This window comes from Sebastes umbrosus, chromosome 8 (assembly GCF_015220745.1).
Source record: "Sebastes umbrosus isolate fSebUmb1 chromosome 8, fSebUmb1.pri, whole genome shotgun sequence".
In the NCBI taxonomy this organism is placed as follows: Eukaryota; Metazoa; Chordata; class Actinopteri; order Perciformes; family Sebastidae; genus Sebastes; species Sebastes umbrosus.
The window spans coordinates 3,582,863-3,588,974 of NC_051276.1; positions in this window are offsets into that span (position 1 = coordinate 3,582,863).

The following is a 6,112-nucleotide window of genomic DNA, read 5'->3' on the forward strand; positions in this document are numbered from 1 at the left end:
AGAAGGCACCCTTCAAACCTGAGACAGCTGGAGCAGTTTGCTCACGAGGAGTGGGCCAACATACCTGTCGACAGGTGCAGAAGTTTCATTGAGAGTTACAGAAATCACTTGATTGCAGTGATTGCCTCAAAAGGTTGTGCAACAAAATATTAAGTTAATGTTACCATCATTTTTGTCTAGGCCAGTTTCATTAGTTTGTTTTTTTAAATGATTCTGCTGAACCATAATTCAAAAACAATATCTGATTTTCATTAGTTAATTTTCAGTGAATTTTTATTTATTATTACTTTTGTCAGTTTCAAGTTATTTCAGTGACCATTGTGGGTTTTTCTCTCTTTAACGGAATGTTACCAACAACTTTGCCTACGTCTGTAAGAACAGGCGAAAACAAAAATGTTTAGCCAGGACAATCTTTTTTGTTTTTCTGTGAAACTGGTTGAAATTTTTTTTTCGAAAAGTATTATTTTTTCCTGTATGAAAACTAGTGAAAAAAACATTTTAATGTTTTTTTTTGCATCTGTGTGAAAACAGGCAGATTTTTCAAAGATACTTTTTTTTTCTCTCTGCCTCTTATGCCCAGTTCAGACTACACGATATAAGCCCGAATATAGCCCGACACGGCCGTCGTAGTGTGTCAACTCGGATCGGGAATGATAAATGAGTATCGTGTGTGAAAATCGATCATTTTATCTCGTGTAGTGTGTCATAGTACACGACAACCGACGCCGCGTCTAGGATGCCTCACGACGTCCCGACAGAAAGTCTAGCATGTTTGATTTTTTTGTTTTTGCTTTTGCTCACAGCTGTAAACCGAAGGACATAGCTACTTATTATGCAGAATGTTGTCATCGGACCTTCCCAGCGCAACTGCTGCCAGTACCCGGTGAGCCCGTATATTAAGACGGCGTTGCCGGGAGAGTGTGTGTTGTCGGAACAGGGGACCGACATGTATTCTGTCTTTGTCATTGTGTCGCGGCCAAGTCACGACAATAATTTATGACTCTCCATCGTCTAATCTGACATAGTGACCATCGTAACTGTCAAAAATATCGTGTAGTCTGATCCTGGCATTAGTGGAAACAGATGAAAGAAAAAAAGACAATATTGACCATTTCACGGTTGTTAACGTATACAGTCCAAATGTGTCTCAGTAAGAAAACCTGAATGCTTAGTCCTACTTAGAACATTACAACAACAAACACAACAGCAAACACTTCAAAGAAATCAGCCTAAAAAAAAAATCACCTGTTTTCATTAAAAGGACTATTTGTAACTTTCAGAAATGCTTGTTAACAGCGACACCTGTGGCTGTTAAGTCAACGAAAGTCAGCGTCGGGTTCGCGTTTGCTCGCTCTAAATGGACATGAACGAGCATCGATCAAAACATTGGGGCGACACACGTCAGCTAAAACCACAATATCACTCTATATATTTATACGCTTAAAAAGTTACAAACAGTCCCTTTAAAATGCAAAGAAAAAAACTAACTTAGAAAAATCGGCCTAAAAATGCTTTTTTTTTATTACTTGTTTTCACACAGGAAAAAAAAGTAACCTGAAATATTTTTCCACCTGTTTCACAGAAAAAAAAGAAACTTGGAAAGATTATCCTGGCAAAACATTTTTTTTCACCTGTTCTTGAGTCATAAACACAGGAGAGAAAATAATTATGATCAGACTTAGAAAATAGATCACCAGGAAAAAAAATCTCACTTGCCTTTCAAGGCTTCCGTAGAATGGACTAGATATCTATTTCAAAATGGGGAAGAAGACCAAGAGGGAAGAAACCAGTCACGTAGCACATTTTTTTTATACCTTTAATTTTCTTTGAACCAAGGCAAAGCACATTTCAGCATCAAAGAGTACAACTTTTCTCTAGACAAAAGTACAACTCAACACAAACCATTGCACAGTTTAAGAATAATATACTGAAATCATACAGCTTTATAAGATAATCTATAACCACAAAATAAAATGTCCACAAAGGGGAGCCTACAGCATGTGGGACAGTCACAACTCCCATACATTCCTTTTAGACGGTCCTGGCTGGGCAAGATGCACAACAGCAAAGTGGCACTGTGTTGATTCAAAATGGCACAGAGGTGTTTCCTGGGTGCCATGAAACAAAAAGGTTTTTTTTAATATTGGTGTGTTTATCACTTATATTCTGCCTCCGTGTGAGCAAATCTTATTGGTACTGGAATGTATCAAACAGCAGTAACTAAGGGTCAAACCTTTCTGCTCAGATGCAGCATCAGTGTTACACTTGATCAGCCGACCACAGGAGCTCCAGCTCTCTCTAGTGGCCGACTGGAACACCAGACAGAGAAATGGCAGTACAGAGCTGCAGGGCTAAAACCTCCAACATCAAACCATCGCGGCAGTCAGTGAAGCCAGAGAAATAGGAGATATCTTTGAATGTTGAGACACCAGTCCTCACCTTGCTTTCTGGAGACTCCCTGTCTACTCTAAAGGGAGACGATGCAATACATTGCTACAAGTGTCTGCGTTGCTTAAGCGTGCACCGCGACACAGAAGTTGACACACGACAGCTACCAGGGAAGAACCTAGAAAAACACCCAACTGCACTGAAGTCACAGCAAGAAAAAGACAGAGAGAAAAATACTGTTCTGCTATCTCAATACTCTCTCCTATATGGCAATAATAATACTTTAAATATTCCTCTAACCAAAAATACTAAAGAACACTCAACATGTTTCTAGACATCTTCTTAAATGTACAATATAGTAACTTTGAAAATGTTTTTCTTACAGTAAATAAAATAAATACTTTAAGAAGTTAAGCGTAAGACCGGTTGGTTATCGCACAAGTCGAAGCAAAGACAAGAAATGACATCAATAAAAATACGAATGGAGCGACAATCAAATAAGGAGCTGTGAATGTAAAGTCATGCTTGGTTTATACAGCAGTTCATTCTATCTGAAAATGTCTATAAATTGATTCCCATGATGAAGCACAAGCACATTTTGGGTTACAAAATGTGCGTCCTTTGCTCAAAAATATATAGAAATGTTTGAGGACAGAATCTGATGAGAGGAAATGTAAGGTGGCAAACTATTTCCAAGATTATTTCCCAAATAGTTTGCCGCCAGACAGAATCTGATGAGAGGAAATGTAAGGTGACAAACTATTTCCAAGACTATTTCCCAAATAGTTTACCACCGTACAGAATCTGATGAGAGGAAATGTAAGGTGGCAAACTATTTCCAAAATGACCCTGATACGGTGACGCTGTCATTCACTGTACACAGATGATAGCACGTTTATAAGCTGTTATATGATCACCACCTAGATTCTGACCTTCACATCCCTGCTACACTGACTACTGTATGGTTGTTCATATTGCTGTTTTGTCCTATAACAACTAGCACAGAAATAGTTGTGCCTGGGTTACATTGACACTTAGTACTTCATCAAACCCCCAGAGTTCATTTAGCTTTCACTGATGAGGGTAAATCAATTCTTGATTCTGATTGGATGGAAACAAAATTATGAATACGTACAAACATGATGGACAGCGTGAGGTGATTGGTTGACGAGTATGGAAGGCTAATTAGAGTTGGACCCACATACACTGAATACACTGTTATGTTTGCTGCACTTCTGTAGCAATGCCATTTCTCCAAAACAACCTATAAACGTGTGACTAATGACCATGTGCGGATTTAATTTGCATCATCAACTATTTAAGCATTTTGGAATCTTTTGGAAATTTAAAGTACGAGCCAAATTGACTTTACCTTTCCTAAACAATATCAACAAAAAGTTTTACAAATCTTCCTCCAGTCTTTAAATGCAAGTACATTTGTTGTCCACCAGTTGCATATAAGTTATAAATAACTCACTCAGTCTGAGTTTGAATGGAGTCAATGGCTCAAGACTTTCAAAGTACAACAAAAATATTTTAAAAATAAAACCTTATTCAACCGTATAAAAATGAACAGAGCAGACTGTGTCGGCAGTTTTAAAGGAGTACTCCAGCAATTTAGTGTCTTAGTGAAGTCCCCCAACTTTGCTAGACCGAATAAAAGAAGAATCATCGGAGGCCGAGATATTCTGACTTCTAGCAAAGAATGTGTATCACCAAGAAGTGAAAGTCAATTGATCGTTCCATTGCAACATCAGCGCCCAGCAGCAAAGCTACACTTCCGCCATTTTGGACTGAAAGCGGCTACCGGACGACAGTAAAACGTCCACTTACAAAGTGCCGTACGAAAGTAAAACAAAATGATTTCTATTCTATTGAAATATTATAAATATAAGCTTTTTCAGTCCAAAACAACACCAGAATGTCATCTATTTGCTTCTAGTCCCCAGTATAATGCTTGTTCCAACATTTCCCATAATGCAACATGGTCACATCTTTCATTAGATCCTCCCTGGCTGTTAAACACAGGCTTTCTGTTAAAATGTTAACAGTTTTCACAAGCACTTCTCGTGACAAGTAAACTCATCCTTATGCGAAAAATGGGTGGAGTGCCCCTTTAACGGATGCTAACACACAACTACAGACAGAATTCATTCACAATGCTTAAAGGTGCAGTGTGTAGGATCTGACGGCATCTAGTGGTGAGGTTGCAGATTGCAATTTAACTGAAATTTCTCCCGTGTGCCAAGCGTGTAGGAGAACTACGATGGCCCTATCTAGAGCCAATGGCTGCTCTTTGGGCTACTGTAGAAACACGGCGGCCCGCTCCGTATGTAGATATAAGCGGCTCATTCTAAGGTAACAAAAACATAATTCTTATTTTCAGGTATACTTATTATATTTCATTTCTGCCAATAGATCCCATTAAATGCTACACACTGTTCCTTTAAAAAAAGAAAAAAAGAAAAACAGAAACAGAAAGGAACTCATCACTGGAGAATCTTTTATATTTTAACCACCAAATGAAGCAAACATTTGCCAGTAGTATAAATATCACAGAATCCTACTGCAGCAGTGCTCAGTGTGTACAGCAGCTGAGTGTATTGGCAAACAACCTGAACATCAGATGCATGAGCTCACACTTGGAACAACTGCTGTCACACATACAGGTCAAGTCAACCAGTGATAGACATATATATATAGTCTGTCTTTCTGCTCTGAAGCTGTGAACACGGTGAGGTTTACAACACACAGAAGCAGATATTGGCAGCGTAGAAACCGTTTTTGTGCCGTTTTACTTGTACTGTCCAATCCCAACAATGTCACAAACAGAAGCCATAACGCAACAATCCCACCACCTTACTGTACATGTGTAAAAACCAGAACAGCTCCTTGTTAGAGATTAAAAAAAACAAACATGATTTTGTTCCATCTCTGAGAGCCTTTCTGCTTTTGCCATGAAACAACAAGCAGGTATGGGGACATTGTGACTATTATGCTGACAGGGGTGCTGATGTCCGTCGCACTGCTGACCTTGAAGGTCCCATATCGTGCTCATTTTCAGGTTTATACTTGTATTTTGTGTTTCTACTAGAACATGTTTACATGCTGTAATGTTCAAAACACACATTATTTTCCTCGTACGGTCTGCCTGAATATACCTGTATTTACCCTCTGTCTGAAACGCTCCGTTTTAGTGCATTTCAATGGAACTGCATCGGAATTGCATTGCTAGGCAACAGTTTGGGTCCATGTTTACTTCCTGTCAGCTGATGTTTTTAACATACACTGCAACCAGGAATAAACTGGGACACATTTATAATGTTTACATTTAAAACTGTGTAATGGTCTAAATATTGTATATTTGTGACATCACAAATGGACAGAAATCCTGACGGCTTGTTTCAAATGCGCAATTTCTGAATACGGGCTGTGTGTATTTCTCCGTATATTGAGCGTTTTGATAGTTTAACAGTATTTATATAGCACTTAAATCTGCTTTATAATGTAACAGACCTGAAAATCCCACTTTTTACAATATGGGACCTTTAATAAAACGCTATTTTGTATGGAGCATTGCTAACTGCAACTTTACAGCAGAAAACAAACAAATAGTTTGGCATTACCAACTCACAGACTGGATCCTGTCAAACACTTCAGGATGGCTCAGCCATTCGTCTTCGGACATGACCTGCTTGATAATACGTGATATTATGATGTCGAT